The sequence below is a fragment of the Vigna unguiculata genome, chromosome 4, assembly GCF_037176805.1.
Source record: "Vigna unguiculata cultivar grain cowpea cultivar isolate G323 ecotype 2 chromosome 4, ASM3717680v1, whole genome shotgun sequence".
Classification (NCBI taxonomy): Eukaryota; Viridiplantae; Streptophyta; class Magnoliopsida; order Fabales; family Fabaceae; genus Vigna; species Vigna unguiculata.
This window is the reverse complement of record NC_140795.1, coordinates 20,397,369-20,415,859: the sequence shown is the minus strand read 5'-3', so window position 1 is coordinate 20,415,859 and position 18,491 is coordinate 20,397,369.

Sequence of the window (18,491 nt, the reverse complement as noted above, 5' to 3'; positions counted from 1 at the left end):
ACTCCTTGTTCAAGTTGTTGGTGGACTCAATTATGATAGACTTATGAAGCCCAAACAAGTTGGCCTCAAGTCCTTTATGGGTCTCTTTCTTTATAACCACCTCTTTCTTCAATTCCTTTTCTTTATTCTTGGCCTCCTTCTCTGAATCTAGGCACCTGGTTTCCAAGTCCCTAGTTTTTAATTTATATATTATATATATAATTTATATATAATATAAATTATATATTATAATTTATATTTAAAATTATATTTATATTTTTATAATTTTATTTAAAAATTTTATAAAATATATATCTTTTTTAAATATTCGCGGGTGTGTGGGTATCTATGGGTACTTGCGGGTTTTAAAAAAATTTGTAGGTATTTTTTAAACTAACATTGTAGCATAGGACGTCAACATCCGACTACTACTGCTACTACGACTGCTGCTGTTACTACTATTATCCAACTGCTCAACGACACTCATATTCAAACAATTATGTGACATAATTTGTAGTAGGCGACACTTACAACACTCTTCTCTCACAATGATCTCAACAACAAAGCAAATCTATCAATCACTTGGTGCCTGATTGGGGCAAATGAGCCTCCTATTTATAGCCAACACTCATGACCTTTCACCTTCCCACCTAATGAAGCTCCATTTGAGAGAATGATGGATGGAAGCTCTGTAAGGCATAATAAGAAAGCAAATGAAGAGAAGGCTTGACTTGGTGTTGAAATGGCGTGGTGATGAAAGACACCCAGGGGAAGGGTGGCTAGAGAGGATCCTAAGGAAGCTTTAGCCTAGTGACTCTCAAGTGGAATTTTCTGGATTGATCTCAACAACATGTCTTTACACAATCAAGAGTGATTTTACAATGAAGGGAGGCCTTCTTTTATAAGAGAAGGAGGCTCCATCCTCCATAAAGAATTGGCGCCTAAAGGAATTGAAATTCCTCACATGTGCTAAAGGAAAATGGTGCCAAAATTAGTTAGATCTAACCCATGTGCTTTGTCACATTTTCTATGCATTTGCGCATGTGCTAAATGAGATCAATGTGATGAAGCTTCTAGGATTTTTAGGTGCAAACCGGCTTTACACTTTTAATTGGGTTATTAGAAGCCCAATTCAAAGGCTAGGTGATTTGGTTCATGGGCGCATTATTTGCAAGACATTTATTGAAAGCATGGTCTAATTGCATGGCTCAATATAAAAACTATACTACTAGCTCATTTGAAAGCCTATTGATGTCCTATTTGGCCTAAGTGAAAAGCATTTGAAGACCATTAAGCCGATTGGAATATTCATGCTCCATATCTTCTTGTATTTTGCTAAGCATTCTTTCAGTGATTGGACCCTTGATTGGGCCTCTGGTTGGGCCCAAGTCATCACCATCCATCCTTCTTAACCATTAGATTTCCTCAAATACGAAGGCCAAGGGTCGCGACTCTGGAACTTCCTAGACCTACCTCGTTTCTTGTGCCAACAAACTCATACCTCCCCACCTTCCTCACCATGTCAGATCTGTCACTTCATCATTACAACCTCTTCATCGCTACGCTTCTCGAGGCTGGAGGCTATTATACCTATAGGGCTATATAGCTAAAGAAATATAAATTTTTTTTACAAACAAACCGAGGTCCGAGTACTAAGTTCAACAAGTTATCATATTGACAACCAATTACCGCCTACCAACGCCTAACACTACGAATCTCTTTACAAGCCTTCAACAACTAATGAAGGACTGACCCCAACCAAGGATGGAGACACATGCTTAAGAAGACTAAGCATGTTTAGAAAGGAAATTCAATAATCCTTCATCATTTCATTGTTTTCCATTATGTTTGAATTCCCTAAGTTGACTTAGTTGACTCAACCTTATTTGACTTGTTGACTTTTGACTAGGTTTAACTTGACTTAAGCCAGCATGCTAATCTATGTTTATGTGTTTTGAAGGAATAATTAGGTTAAGGAAGCATGGATTTGGTGGCGCAATCCTAGTGGAGGATGAATATGATGTTGAGCCTAGGTGGAGGAGAGAGGGAAGCATAAAGCAAGTGTACCTTTATACCTTTTGTCTCCTTGGCCTCCTTTAAGCTTGGTCGAGAATGACTCTAGGTTTCCCACCACCATGCTAGTCTTTGCTACCTTTAGAAGATGTTTCTAGAATTAGGGTTTGGTATTTGCTATGTAATCCTTTTGAACTTGTGTTTATTTCCTAGAGGCCTTTAGAATTCTCTATATAAGGGTGTTCTTTAGCTTGTAAAAGGGTTGATAAATTTGAGTATTAACACTTGTTTTGCTCAACCAAAACCATGAGCTTCCTCCATAGGGTTGGAGTCTTCACCTTAGCCTTATCTTGCCTAGCAAGTAGCGACACCATTCACTCATCTCTAGAGTTGGTTAGCCTTTATGGCCCCTTTATGAGTGGCGTGCTTCAAATCTCCATTACCATTTTCTATTTCTTCCATTTTGTTGTTGTTTTCCTCTATTTCTATTCAATTTGTGTTATGTTTTTTGTTTTTATTTGAGGCTTAACTCAATCCATCACTCACTTTCTCTTGAGCCTTTTGAAGTGCATCTTTGATGAGTGCGTATTTTTGCCCTCATTTAATGTTTAATTCTGGGTATTTAATTGAATTTGTGTGCTTAAAGATTGATTTAATTGAGATTTCCTATAATTGGGTTTATTGAGCATGAGATACAAAAACATGTTAAAAATAGCTTTTTAGTTGCATAAATGTTCTTTGGATATTTTGAGGTGTGTTAGTGCAGTTGCAGCTAAGTTGAGCTCATGGAGGTGTGGAAATAAATTGATTAAAGCTTCATGACACTTTAAAGATAAATCCAAGAATAAGAAATTATCAAAAGCATAAAAATCTAAGCCAAGCATTGCATGAAGACGACAAGAAAAGCTTGAAAAAGTGAAAAAATTTGGCTAAACCAAGAAGAGAGGAAAGAAAAATTGGACCTTGCGGTTTTCTTTATCTTTATGATAGAAGATAATTTGGGAAAATATATCTTTAGATATTTTATTTGATATTTTTAAATAATTATCTTATTTAATTATATCATAAAATATTAAAAGATAATAACTACCAAATCTTTTTAAATATGACAAGATCTTCTTGAATCTTTTTAGTTCCACAACAAACAAATATATCTTGAAGATATTGGAATATTTAGAAGATAATTTAAGGAGATTGCAAAGGGTTGATTTGGAAAATTAATACAAATACTAATTGGTGATAATTTATCATATATCTTTAATTAATTAATTAATTTAATTATATTAGATATTGATATTATCAACTAATTATATTTGTCAAATAGTCTATATCCCTCCAAATATTTTTAAATATTTATCTTTATCTTTATTTTAAAAGATATTTGAGAGATTTTAGCAACATAAAAGCCCAGTCCAATTACTATATAAAGAGACCAAGGGAGAAGCAGAAAGAACAAGCTCGACACTTCAGAATTTAGGAACCCTTAGGGGGGCCTCATTTCTTTCTCTCTCTTTTCTTCTCTCTATTCTTCTCTCTTTATTTTGCATTCATGGAGTTCTAAACTTCTTGGGTTGATTCCATTGTAATTTCTTAATTGGATTTTGAGGTTAGATCAATTAATTTCTTTGTTCTTTTTATTATTGTTGAGGTTTTCATTCATCTATGTCTTTTATCTTTAAATCACGTAAGAAGTAATGATTTTAAATATGTATGCATGTTGGTCATATGAGTCCAAGGGTTTTTAAATTGAATTGAGACTTTACTTTGATTTTATTTAGAAACTTTCATATGATTAAATGAATTTTTATCAATAATTGAGACTTTACTTTGGTTAAAGGTATTTACTCTAACGAAAATTAATCGAGACTTTACTTTGATTAATTAAGCTTTTTATTTGGTGAGGAGATCAAAGAATAAACATGATTAGGCATAGTAAAATTTGATTGAGACTGTACTTTGGTTGAATTTACTATGGATAATCTAAAAGTTCTCACTTTTAATTGAGACTGTACTTTGGTTAAAAGTGAGAACGCCAACAAATTAATTGAGACTTTACATTGATTAATTTGTAAATCTATAGCAATAATTAATTGAACAATAATCTTTAGATAACCGATGATGAATCTATTTTGAAAAAGCAATGAAATCAATCTACTTTCTTTACTATTGTTTTTATTTCTTTTTATCTTTTAAATTTTATTTCTATCTTTGTTTATCTTAATCCCCTATATTTTTTTATTTTATTTGACTAACTCTTGTATAGTTTTATAAGAACTAACTTGTTAAAAATTAATTCCGTGTTCGTTGGGAGACGACTTTGGGTTACTTTACCCTTACTATTTTGTTGACTACTTTCTTAACAATACTGAAGTTGTTATAGATAAGTAGTATTAATTTGATCGCGTCAACGATAGCGTTATCAATCTTCACATCTAGATAGCTTGCTATCTCAATTTCTAGTAGGAATCTTACACTAGGTTTTCTTAAGAAACTTATCACCATATTCAAAAGTATAAAATGAACCAACACAATCCTACATCAACATCTGCCATACTAAAGACTGGAGGCTAGTGTACTATACATGACTAAGTGATGAACGCCTCACTTTGGATTTGAGGGTGGAAATCACGTCTTCGACAAAAATGTGTCGAAAACCCTTGAACGAAAATCAAACAACGGGGAAGACAAGTGACGTTGAGTTGAGGGATTTGCGGAATGGGATGAAGCCATGCCCCTTGGAGGAGATTCTAAGATAAGTAAGGAAGATCCGTCACTTTGAATAAGAGATTCAATAATAAAGATCAATGGTTCAAAGAAGAACCTCGAGAAATTGAGAGCAATATTCAAATTTTCATTTACTCAAAATTTGTCTACAAACGTGTCTAACAAAGGCTTATATACTATGGGCCTAAACACAAAAAGTCTAACATGATTAAAGGCCCGATAAAGGCCAAACACAAAAAATTACAAAATTATAAGAAGTTCTTATTCTATAATATAAAACTACTTTGAGATCCCTATGAAGGAAGGTCCTGGTGATGAACCATTATTTTCCCCTATTTTCTTACCCTTTTGTACCTATCTTGATGGATGTTTAGCGCTTAATTGTTTACTATTAGTGCATTTTCATTTATTGGGCTTCATTGGACCAATAATTCTGATTTTAATTAATTTGGATTTACTTGGTCTAATTTTCGTTTCTTAATTATTTTCAGGTTTTTTGTGAAGCATTTTTGGGCTTGGATATTAATCTTAGGTTGAAGAGAGAAATGCCACATCATTAGCGTCCTTCAACCTTTGTTTCCATGTCATCATTAGTAATGGGTCAACATTTTGGCTCAAAGTGACACTTTTGTAAATCTAAAGTTGAAAGTGGTAGTTTGGTAATTTTGGAGGTGCATAGTGATGTGACCACATTTGGGGTTTAGGGTTTTAGTTTGGCAGAACCCTTGTTATTTAGGGGGTCTTCTTCTTTTACATTTTTGAATTTCACTTGGAGAGACATTGAAGTAACCACCGTTATGGTTTTATTATTCATGTTTATGATTTACTTTCTCACCTTCCTTATGGTATTTTCGTTTTGTACTATTTTATAACTTCATTTCCCTGACTTGCTAAATTATGTGTATTGACTTCTTGAAGAAAATGTAATGAAGCTTTAAGGTCTTGTTTCTGTTTGGTATTTTCATTTATGTTCTCTCTTCCTCTTGAAACTGTGTTGAATGGATCATTGGGTATATGAGTTCTGAGTTAGGCTGTGTTCATGCTTAGTGAATGTAGCATGATTGTCACATATTCATGGTTGTATGCACTACTTAATTGCTTATTGAAAGTTGGTTTTAATTTGTACTTAGTGGTTTATGTTCAAGTGAATTGAGAGAGGAACAAAACTTATTAGTTTCGTGACCCATGATTTGTGGAATGACATTTGAATCAAGGAATCAATACGGTTTAAATCTCTGTTTATCATTTCTCTTTTGGAAATCTATTAATTTGGTATTCTGTTGAAATTGCCATAACCCCCTTGTATTGTAATAGAACCTTTGATTGAGAACATTGGTCATTGGAAGACGACCTTGGGATAGCTCCTGAGTACCATATTTATCTATTTTATTTGTTCGGGTACAACCTCGATCACCTAGGCATGCTTCCATCAACTGCTCCGAATTACCTATGGCTGTCCTAGTCATGCTTCCATCACTAAGTCACCCCCGAACTTGAACAAATTTGCCGTTGGTCGAGTACATGTCGGCCTACTAAGCTGACATGTTTCTAGCCTCCTCTTATCCGACAAGGGTGACATTGCATTAATTCGATTGGCCAACCATGACACAATCGACCACAAGTAATTTGGCATTTTGGCCCAGGCCCATGGAGGTAAGGGCCCATAAATAGTAATATAAATAACTTGTCACACGAGGTAAATTAATTATGTTTTCATTAATCACTACATTAATTACTTGTTGACACACTCAACTAACTTGAACGTCGGAGTGTCTTCTGTATGCATAACCTCACTCGATGTTTGGAAGATGAGTAGTTAGAAAAAGGAAGACGGGTACCAAGTAACAAGATAAGTATGCTAACAATTGAAGTTGAAGGTTGACAATGCTTTTAGAGTCTCCACAAAGTATATTTGGCTATCTAATAACATAATTTAAGTGTGAAATGTACATAAGGTGTTTTAGAATACTCTTTATTGATATCAAATGTTGAAGATGGACAAATTAAGGTTTTTAATTTTTATTTAACAAACAATACTTATGATTTTATAGATTCAATACAATATTTATATTAAACGGGCATATATTTAAACAAATCATAATTAATTTTGAAAGTAATTATATAATCCTATAACTAACTATTAATATAAATAATAATGATATTTTACTTAAGTTTGGGTACATAAGTATATTAAAATAAATATATAATTAGTGAATAAAAAAATAATATACGTAATCATAAAAGTACGCTCTAACTAAAAGACGGGATGATTTCATTTTCGTAAATTTGTTGATTTTTTAATATTTAAAAACTAATAATAATATTTTATATATATATAATTTGTAATAGTTGATTTACAAATGACTAACTTTTTAATTTTTTTATGATTGAATTCTTCAGTGTTGCAGATATTTAAAAAAAATTCAAAATTAAGGAAAAATGAAAATTTTATTAAAAAATTATAAGGTAACTGTATGTTTGTTTGGGAGGTTGGAACTGTGCGAGATAATTTGGGAGAGTGAATTTTGTAGATTGAACACGTTCATTTTGTGGGATTTAAAGAGATATGAGAGAGCGGATTTGGGGGATGGATGATTTAATCCATCCCCGCAAAAGTGAGTGGTACTTGTATATAATGTGGGAGATTACGAAAATAACCTTTTGTGATGGATGGTGTTACTTTGGGACACAACGTGGTGTGTGTGTGATTGTTGAGTGCATCCATGGAGGGGGAAGAACATGAGGTGCTTGGGTGTGGTGGGGTAGGAAGAGGATGGAGGTGGTGGAGTCTGATGGTGCGGTGAAGGAGGTGGTGGCGTGTGTTGTGGGGATGAAGTTCCAAATAGTGCTAGATATGTGCACCGGTTAGCTAACCGGTGCGGTGCAAGTGTGTGTGTGTGTGTGGATGGCACCGGTTACGTAACCGGTGCCTTGAAAATGAAGGGATGACACCAGTGTCGTGTGTGTTGTGTTTTTTTTTCACTTTTTTTAAACTTTTTTTAAAACTTTTTTTTAACTTTATATAAATTGTTTAAAATTTAATTGTTTAACTTTTAAAAAAATTTAATTGTATAGTTTTTTTTTACATTCATAATTTTTTTATTTAAAATTCTATATAATTTTAATATTTTTTTTAATTTGTATTAATTAATTATAATTATTTTTATAACATCAAATTACAAAACTGTTCCTGCAGAGAACAAACAAGATAAGTTAGGCACAAGCGTCACCTTATCCATGTAGTCCGCTATCTCCTCAGCTGGTCTCTCCCTAGTTGGCATATGTCGGCTTGGACCCAGGAGGGGTTACCTGCAGAAGGAACTCTGAAGCTCAAGTAAGTTAAAGCTCTCAGAAGGTCAAATCAGTGATTAATGGAGTAATGAATGCGTACCTTTAATTACTGGGGTCCACGTATATTTATAGAGCATTAATTATGTCTAGTTATTCTATGGGCCGGTCCTTGGCTTGGGCTTTGGCTGTAAGTGGGCCTGGGCCCTAGCTCAGGCCCTTAGGACCTATTGAACGTTGGGGAGTTTTCATTATACTGAGTTTATTGGAGTGGTCGGCCTAGGCTTTAATCTTACCGGGTCTGCTTGAGTAGTCGGTCTAGGCCGACTACTGACCTTGCTGACTTATGTTGGTTATATGAGGTGCAGGTTGTTCCTCTAGATGTTTAGGTTAGAACTTGGTAAAACTTGGGCTAACTCGGCCTAGGCTGAATACTTGACTGCCTTGATATATATATATATATATATATATATTGTTTACTTATTTGGTCGAGTTTGGCTAGGTATAGTACATCAATCCCCCAGCCTTGTCCGATATGAGTTGTCGATCAAGGGTAATATGTGTTGGTATACTAGCGGAACCGGCTAGGTGTGATACACCAGTCCTCCAGCCTCTAAGTGTGATGAACAATGTTAAGGCTAAAAAGTGGTAATCGTCTGAAGGTAGGTGAAGGGGTTCAGGGGTCAAATCAGGAAGTTCTGACGCCGTTATTTTTAAGAGTCATGTCTCTTGCAATGATGGTGTCGATTGGTATGGGTTGTTGTTTTGGCGAGAAGGGGTTTTCATCGTTTGGGATTCTGGCCTATAAATATAGATTTCAAAACGAGTGAGGGGTTACTTGGTTCATTTGCGAGAGTTTTGTATTTAGAGATCTTGTGTGCATTTTACTGTCCGACTAGTTCCCAATTTCAGCCGACATCTTCCCCTAAACACGAAAACAAGTTTGTCTAGTAGCGATAGTATATCGTTGTCCACATCTATTAGTGAGAGTATAGAGTCGGAGAGAAGTAGGGGTAGGTAGTTTGATGAAGAGGTACAAGTTTTGGAGGCATTGTAAGTGTAATCCCCATGGAGACGGTGAGGGAGGTGCGAGAAGATCCCCATGAGGAGTTGGCCGAGAGTGACTGGCCGGCTAAAGGCGGTTATGGGTGGGCGGCTGCCGACGTCCGCAATCAATCATCTTTGTTCCGGTGGTCTCGCCTATTGAACTCCTGGTTAAACTGTACGCCTGTCATCTCAAAGGGTGTAAGTGGGGACATCGTTTCCCTAGAGAGAGTTAGCGCTATTGACCGAGTATGTCATGGGCAGGAGGGGGCTACGGAGAAGTTCTTCTACATGTACATGTGTCATTTTTCTCAACTACATGTGCGGCTACCGTTAGACGGTTTTACTATAGGTGTATTGCGCGCACTGAATGTGGCACCGACACAGTTGCATCCGAATAGTTGGGCCTACTTGCAAGCCTTTCGCATCTTGTGCCAATCTCTGTACTTGGAGCCTTCTCCTTACGCTTTCTTGTACTTCTACGACACTAGACCCCGCCGGCCGACTACTTGGCTGTCTTTGATAAGTCGTCCTAGTATCAGTAGACTGGACGCATTTTCCCAATCTTTCAAGCATTTCAAGGATGGGTACTTCAAGGTTGTTGTGAAAGAAGAAGGCAAACCTTATTTCTTGGACGCAGATGGGAGTACAAAATTTCCATTTAGCTGGACGAGTAGCCCTTCTCGGTACAAGGATATGGGGATGGATGAGTTATCGACGGGGGATAAGGAGGTGGTGGAAATCTTAATGAAGTTTGTCAATAAGTTGCCCACTAAGGGCTTAGTTAGAGTTTATAATTCGATGCATCCGATTATAGATATTGAAGGTATTTGTTTGTTACTTAAACTGTGTTAATGATTCTAAGTTGTTTTAATTTGGGTTATAATATATTATTGTAGGGCACATGGCACAGTCAGGGGAGAAAAACTTGGCGCTCTTTCAGTCGCTGAGGAAGGAGTTCGTGGTGGAAGTACATGTACATGGTGGGACGAAGAGGAAGGCTGAGTTACTGCCTCGACCTGGCAAGGGGAAGGACGTGAAGAGAGCGAGGGCAGTCTTGCTCGGGACGGGGTCGACTAGCGGCGCAGGGTCGGCCAATGGGGATAAGGGACCGGAGTCTGGTTTAATTGAATTGCCAGAAATATCCGTGAGAAAGGATATCGCGATCAACCTCCCGGATACCATTATAAATTCCATTGATAGTATGGAGGCGGACCATATTGTGAGGACTATGGTGGAGTTCGGGAGCAAAGCGTTGATATTAAGCCGCCGTGTGGGGTCTTTATACCGGAGGGAGGTGAAGGAGGGAGGCTGGGAGAAGGTGGAGGAGTTATAGGGTAAAGTCGACAAGCTAGAGGAGGAGAAGGTTGTGCTGGAGAAGGCAAAGGAGAGTTGGGTGGTAAAGAGAAAGAGGTTGGTAACGTGGAGGGTCCACTGTTTGGATTCTGAGGAAAAATTGAACAAGAGAATAGGGGAATTGGAGGAAGATTATGACGAATTGAAGGAGAAGTATGACGGTGTTGTCGGTGAGCTGGACGATCTGAAGAATAGCATCATACAAGAACACATTAATGGTTTTGAGAAAGGACTACGTCAAGCAACATTTTTCCATTGGGAGGTTGATATTACAGACACGAAGTTTGATGTCAACAAAGATGTTATTGATGGGAGGCTTGTGAAGGAAGATGAAAGCAGTGCTGGTGAGGAGGCGGAGGAGAGGGCGGAGGAGAAGGCGGCTGAAGAGGTGAATGAAGCGGTTGACGCCGGGGAGGTGGCTCCTGATGCAGTGCAATAGGATGTTGGTTTCTATTAACTTGAGAATATTATTTGAGCTTGTCTGTAATATTTGGTACATTACATTACATTGGTACATTCTTACACTTTTGTTAAATGCGATTATGGTTATGTATGTTATGTGTATAATAAGTTTTGATGATTTGTGGTGAATGTAATGCGCGTTAGATTATATGTGAAGGGTGTTCGACCCAGGCCGTTTACTTGGGGTAAGGGTGGGGAACTTAAACGAGTTAAGCAAAAGATAAGGGTGTTCGACCCAGGCCGCTTACTTGGGGTAAGGGTGGGGAACTTAAACGAGTTAAGCAAAATATAAGGGTGTTCGACCCAGGCCGCTTACTTGGGGTAAGGGTGGGGAACTTAAACGAGTTAAGCAAAAGATAAGGGTGTTCGACCCAGACCGCTTACTTGGGGTAAGGGTGGGAAACTTAAACGAGTTGAGAGTAAAAACGTAGAAAAGTTGTATATTTGAGAACCCTTCATTTTATTTATTGAATAGGGGTGCCTCGTTAAAACCTCCCTGGCCAAAACCCTCCTTAGGGAAAAAAGACCAGGTGAGGAAAAAGAGTACACCCAAGGTTACAAGTGTTCGGCTCAGTGCAGCGTACATTTAACTGAAATAGAATTTGAGGTGCAATACATTCCAAGTGTTGGGAATCTCTTCCCCAGATAAGTGTTCCAGGCGATAAGCTCCTCCTCCTACATCTTCGCGTATGTGGTATGGGCCGTCCCAATTGGCGGAGAACTTGCCATCCTTCTTTCTAGCACTGCTGGCCATTATCCATACTAAGTCCCCGATGGCGAATGATCGTGGACATAGGTTTGCATTATATTTTCTGGCAGCTCGTTGTTTGGCAGCTAAATTGTGTAGCTGGGCTTTTTCTCTGAGTTTGGGTAGGAGGTCGAGATGCATAGCCATGTTTTGGTGGTTGTGGGTTGGGTCGTATAGTTCTCGGCGCAGGGATGGTTCGCCAATTTCAACCGGTATCATGGCGTCTGCACCGTAAACTAGGCTGAATGGGGATTCGTTTGTTGATGATTGAGGAGTGCACCTGTAAGCCCATAACACTTCTACTAACTCTTCGGGCCATCGGCCTTTGGCGGTATCTAATCTCTTGCGTAGTTCCACGAGGATAACTTTATATGCCGCCTCTGCTTGTCCATTGGTTTGTGGATATTCTACAGAACTTGTGATGTGCTTGATGCCTAGGCCAATGTAGAACTTGGCTAGCTCTTTGTCGATAAATTGTCGGTCATTGTCTGTGATGATGGTATGTGGAACACCATATCTGCATATAATATCCTTCCAAACAAATTGCTGAACTTGCTGGGCTGTGATGGTGGTTAACGGCTTGGCTTCTATCCATTTGGTGAAGTAGTCGACGGCTACAATTAGAAATTTCACCTGCCCTTTGCCGGGTGAAAAGGGGCCGAGAATGTCCATTCCCCACTTAGCAAATGGCCATGGGGATAGTATGTGGTGTAGTTGTTCTTGTTTCTGGTGAATAAGGTTGCCATGTTTCTGACATGGTTTGCATTTTCTGACATAATCCTGGTAGTCTGCTTTTATAGTCGGCCAGAAATATCCGGCTCTAAGAACTCTGGTAGCCATGGTGCGTGCGCCGGAATGATAGCCACAAATGTCTTCGTGTAGCTCTTTAATAATATATTGTGCTTGTTCTGCTGTGACACACTTGAGAAGGGGTTGGCCGTATCCGCGTTTGTAGATGTCATCGCCTATCATGTTGTACCTGGCGGCCTTAGCTAGCCAAGTTTTGTCCGCATCTTCAGGGGGGTTGCCGGTTCTGAGGTACTGGATATAGGGGGTGGTCCAGTTATGGCTTTGGGAGGGGGTGACGTTGTCAGCTGGGGCGTGGGTTAAATTTTGAAAAGTGTATGTGATGGGGGGCGTAGATAATGTTTGCTGTAATAGGGATCGGTGATGATTTTTTAACTTGGTGCTGGCCAAATTGGAGAGGATGTCGGCTCTGATGTTGTCGGTCCTTGGGATGTGTTCGATGCGGACTTGTTCGAAGGCGGATTGAATGACTGCACGGACCAGGTGGTAATACTGTAGAAGGATGGGGTCTTTGATCTGGAACTCGTCATTTAGATGGCCTACAGTGAGCTTGGAGTCGGTTTTGCACGTTAATTTCTTGACACCTACTTCGCGGGCTAGGGAAAGGCCGGCGAGGATTGCTTCGTACTCGGCTTGGTTATTTGACGTTTTGAAGGCAAAGTGAAGGGATTTTTAATTGAGGATGTCGTTGGGGCCTTCTAAGACGATGCCAGCGCCGACACCTTTTGGATTTGAGGAACCGTCTACATGAAGCGTCCACTGGTCCTCTGTGGGTGTGTGCTGGAGGTCGTTGACGAAGTCTAATAAACACTGGGCTTTAATGGGGCCATGGGGTTCATAGCCGGATGTTGAATTCTGACAGCTTGAAGGCCCATGATGACATGCGTCCGGCTAGATCTGGTTTTTGCAATATCTTTTGGATTGGGTAGTCGGTTTTAACGGTTATGCTGTGGTTTTGGAAGTATGGGCGTAGGCGGCATGTTGCGTGGACCAAAGATAGGGCCAACTTCTCTACCATTTGATATCTGGTTTCAGGATCTTGCAGCGTTCTGCTCACAAAATAGGCAAGGTGCTGCGTGCCGTCTGTTTCTTGGACGAGCGCAGCGCTAACGGTGTGGTCAGTGGCCATGATGTATACGAGGAGGGGTTGACGGGTGTCTAGCTTGTGGAGGATAGGTGGGGAGGTTAAGGTTGTTTTCAAATTTTGGAAGATTTGTTCACAATCATCGGTCCACGTGAACCGGGTGGATTTCTTTAAGAGTTGGACTATGGGTTGGGTTTGTTCAGCTAGTTTGAGTAGGAAGCGGGAAATGGTTGTGAGACGGCCTATAAGACGTTGGACCTCCTTGATAGTAGTGGGGCTGCGCATCTCGATGATGGCCTTGCATTTTTCGGGATTGGCTTCTATGCCGCGTTGGGTTAACATAAAACCAAGGAATTTACCCCGGTCAACGCCGAATACACACTTGTCTGGGTTGAGGCGAAGGTTGTATTGGCGTAGCGCAGAGAAAACCGCTGAGAGATCCTCGGCATGTTGGTGGTGACTTGGGGATTTGACAACCATGTCGTCAACATATACTTCGACACATTGTCCCATTAGATGACTGAAAACCTTGTCCATCAGCCGTTGGTAGGTTGCTCCAGCGTTCTTGAGACCAAAAGGCATTACCCTATAGAAGTAGTTGGCATCGTCCGTGATAAAGGCAGTTTTGTGCATGTCAGATACGGGCATGGGGATTTGGTTGTACGCGAAATATGCATCCAAAAAACTAAGCACTTTATTCCCTGCTGCGCCGTCAACGAGTCGGTCGATGTTGGGTAAAGGGTAGGCATCGCGAGGGCAAGCCTTGTTTAGATCTGTGTAGTCTACACACATCCGCCATTTGCCATTGGCTTTCTTCACCAAGACTACGTTAGAAAGCCAAGTGGTGTACTGAGCTTCTTCTATGAATCCTGCATTCAGTAACTTGTCAGCTTCAACCTTAGCTGCTAGGCGGCATTCTTCACCAAGTTTGCGTTTTTTCTGGGATATGTAGCGGGCTTCTTTATAGATGGATAGTTTGTGGGATGCCACCAGAGGGTCCACCCCAGGTAGATTAGCGGCTGACTAGGCGGAAAGGTCTGTGTTGCTGGTGAGGATGAGTGTGATGATGACACGCTCGTCAGAGTTCAAACCGGTGCCTAGGTTGATAGAGTGGCCGTTGGGAAGCTCTAAAGGGGAGGTCTCCTCAATTGGCTCGAGACGAACATCTCGACCTATTCTAGGGTCCAGGTCTTCGCCTGACAGTGCGATGCCGGAGCCAGGTGGTCGCTCAATGTGGTTGGTTTGTTGAATAGGGAGTTGTGGGCGCAGGCTGGCCATGTAGCATTCGCGTGCCAATCGTTGGTCGCAGTGGATGGCAAGGATGTCATCGGCAGGAGAAGGGAACTTCATGGCCAAGTGGGGGGTTGAGACGACAGCGCCAAGGGTGTTGAGGGAAGGACGACCTAGGAGGACATTGTAGGATGTTGGCGCGTCAAGGATGAGGAAGCGAATTGGAATGGTTTTGGTTTGGGTTCCCTCACGAAAGATGGTGTGGAGGTTGATGTAGCCACGGGTGGAAACTTGTTCGCCAGAGAAGCCATATATTGGTTCATCATACGAGACCATAGCGGTGTCCGAAAGTTGGAGTTTTTGGTAGGTGCCCCAGTGGAGGATGTCAATGGAGCTACCTTGGTCAACAAGGACTTTCTTAACAGCGTAGTTTTCGATTTCAACCGTGATGACCATGGGGTCATCTTTTTGGTGGTCGAGGCCATGAAAGTCGTCTTCTGTGAAGATGATAGGAGGCATGCGGTGTCTGTGGTGGGATTGGGTGATATGGTTGATGGATTGGATATGGCGGAGGTGTCCTTTTCTGGCAGAAGAAGTGGATCCTCCACTAGCGAAGCCACCAGAGATGGTGTTAATGGTGCCGCGTAGGGGGGGGGGGGGGTCGGCAGGGGTGATGTCGGTGCGGGCCGGTTTGGGTTCTTGGTTGGTGGGTTGGGTGGGGGGTCTGTCGTGACGGGAGTCATGTTGAGGGCGTCTGTGGTCGGATCGAGGGGGGTAGCGGGATCGAGAGGAAGAGGAATGGTCGTCTCTACGGATGAAACGGCGACAGTGGCCAGCACGAACCAGTTCTTCTATTTTATCCTGGAGTGCTTTGCATTCTTTTGTAGTGTGACCATGGTTGCGGTGGTAGCGGCAATATTTGGTCATGTTAGCGTTAGGAGGGGTGGTTGTCTTGCGTGGTGGAGGAATTAGGTCAGCTTGTAGGGCCTCATCGAGGATGCGGGAGCGAGCTACGGTAAGGGGGGCATAGCTTGTGAAGTGAGGTTGGCGGGGCTCGCGCGGGCGGGTATCAGGGCAGGGAGGTTGCAAGGTAGGGTTGGCGGTGGTAGCTGCATAGTCATTGCAGAATTTGGTGTGAAGGGTTTGCATTTCCTTCATGCGGACATAGTCAGCTGCACGTAATTTGAGTTTGTGCATAGAGGCAGATGGGTGAAGGTAGACGTTGTTGGCGAAAGGGCCAGGTTGCAGGGTAAGTGCCATGCACTAGAGGATCATCTCCTGGTTGAGGTGTGGGGTGCGAAGAGCTGCCTTACTGAAGCGATCTATGAACGCTCTGAGTGGTTCACCTTGTTCCTGTCTAATGCCCAGGAGGGAGATTGTGGTAGTTTGGTGTGGACGGCTACCAGCGAAATGGGTGGAGAACATGTGGGAAAGGACGTCGAAACTGTCAATGGAGTAAGGCGGAAGGGTTGTGAACCATTCTAGGGCAGGGCCCTTGAGGGTGGTGGGGAAGGCCTTGCAGAAGACTACATCTTGGGACGTGTACAGGGCGACATGGGTGATGTAGACTTTGAGGTGCTCGTCAGGGTCGGTTTCACCAGTATAGCGGTCCAGGGTGAAAGGTTACCACTGGGTGGGGAGAGGGGTGTTGGCGATGAAGTCGGTGAAGGGGTGACGGCGTCTGGGCTGGTGGGGAGGGAGCAGATGGGGTGGGATGGGATGAGTGATCATAGCGGGGAAGGTGGAAGTAAGGTTGTGAGGCGGGATATGGCTTGTTGGAGGGTATTGTGGGTTGTATGGTGGAACATGTGTGGTGTGTAGGGTGGTGGGTATGTTGTAGGGGATCTGGGTGGTAGGGAGGGTAGCGGCAGGGGTTAGGGCTGCGGTATGGGGATGGGTGGAAGGGAGGGGTGTTTGTTGGGTAGTGGTGAAGGTATGAGGAGTGGGGTTGTATTCGTTTTCTTCCTCTGTGGGCTGGAAGGCCGGGGACCTTGTAGCTTCAGAGGTTTCCTTGGATTTTCCCTTCAGGTTGGGATCGACTTTGATCTTTCGCCTAAGGCGAGAGTTCTCTTGTCGCAGCGCCTCCATCTCGTCAGCACTGCGTTTCTTCAGATCTGCCAGCTCTTGTTGCATCTTCGCTTGGCCGTCTAGGATGGCGGCCAGGTCAGGGGTGATGTCAGCAGGTCCTGAGGGACCAGCATCTGCCTGCTTGTTCACTATAGCTTTGCTACGAGTTGAAACCATCTTCAGAGAAAAATGGGTACTAAAGGTGTTCGTCTCGTGCCCTATGGTGTGCGCCAATTGTTCCTGCAGAGAACAAACAAGATAAGTTAGGCACAAGCGTCACCTTATCCATGTAGTCCGCTATCTCCTCAGCTGGTCTCGATGTAGCACACCTAGCCAAACTCGACCAAATAAGTAAACAATATATATATACCAAGGCAGTCAAGTATTCAGCCTAGGCCGAGTTAGCCCAAGTTTTACCAAGTTCTAACCTAAACATCTAGAGGAACAACCTGCACCTCATATAACCAACATAAGCCGTCAAGGTCAGTAGCCGGCCTAGACCGACTACTCAAGTAGATTAAAGCCTAGGCCGACCACTCCAATAAACTCAGTATAATGAACAGCCAAAGCCCAAGCCAAGGCCCGACCCATAGAATAACTAGACATAATTAATGCTCTATAAATAGACGTGGACCCCAGTAATTAAAGGTACATATTCATTACTCCATTAATCACTGATTTGACCTTCTGAGAAGCTACAAATACTAAGACACTGTAAAGACTACTTGACCAGAGGAGAACATACAATAACACTATTTTAAATACAATCTAGTTAGCACCACTTAAAAGCTTATCACAACCAAAACCGTAATAGGATGACCAACCAGAAAGAAATGGGTTTTAAAAGAGACTTTGGAGGCTCATCATAGTTTATTTTAGAAAATTTGAGTCCAAGAGTGAGTTAGTTATGCGTAGGGAAGGTATTAACATCTTAGTGCATATGTTTGAAGACGATACCTATAAACAAATGTACGAAGTTGATGTGGTTTTCAAAACGATAATTTTCCCCAAAACTGAAATAAGAAAAGAATAGACAAAAATATGGTTTTGGTCTTTTAGGCCAAACAAGGATTAATTTTGCTCTTACGTATTGTCATTCAACATAAAAAATTAGGGTTACATAGTTCTTTTAAAAATTGTTTGAAAAATTCTTTTCAAATATTTGGATTTGTTGGGAAACGAACCCGACAAGGATTGACCTAAGTCCTACATATCTCCATCCATAATGGAAAATAAGGAACCACGTAGCTCTTTGTTTCTTTCGTTTCTTTATTCTAACTAGGGGTGGGTTGAGAAAGATGATAGGGAGGAATGACAATGAAGATTATTGTAATGAGCATCTGTCATTGTCTTATTATTATTTTTTGGATGCAGGTTGAAATGATGTCGAGGGAATATGAAGATATGAGAAAGATGTACATTTTATTTTTGTGCAAAATTGGTTAGTGGCCGGTGTTGGAAAGGCCGAATGTGAGAAAGAATGCCTCCTTCGAGAGTTTGTGTATGATGATGATGATTCTTTGATGGCTGGTGTGGTATGATGTTGATAACTGAATAGAAAATAAAAGAGGAGTTATGTTAGTGTATATAATTCCAAGATGTCTTTGCAATCCTAGCTTGGGCTGGAGAGGGTTTGCTGGATGATTGCCCGGTGTTGGCAGAGTTCTTGGTGTTTGCTAGCTTGGACAG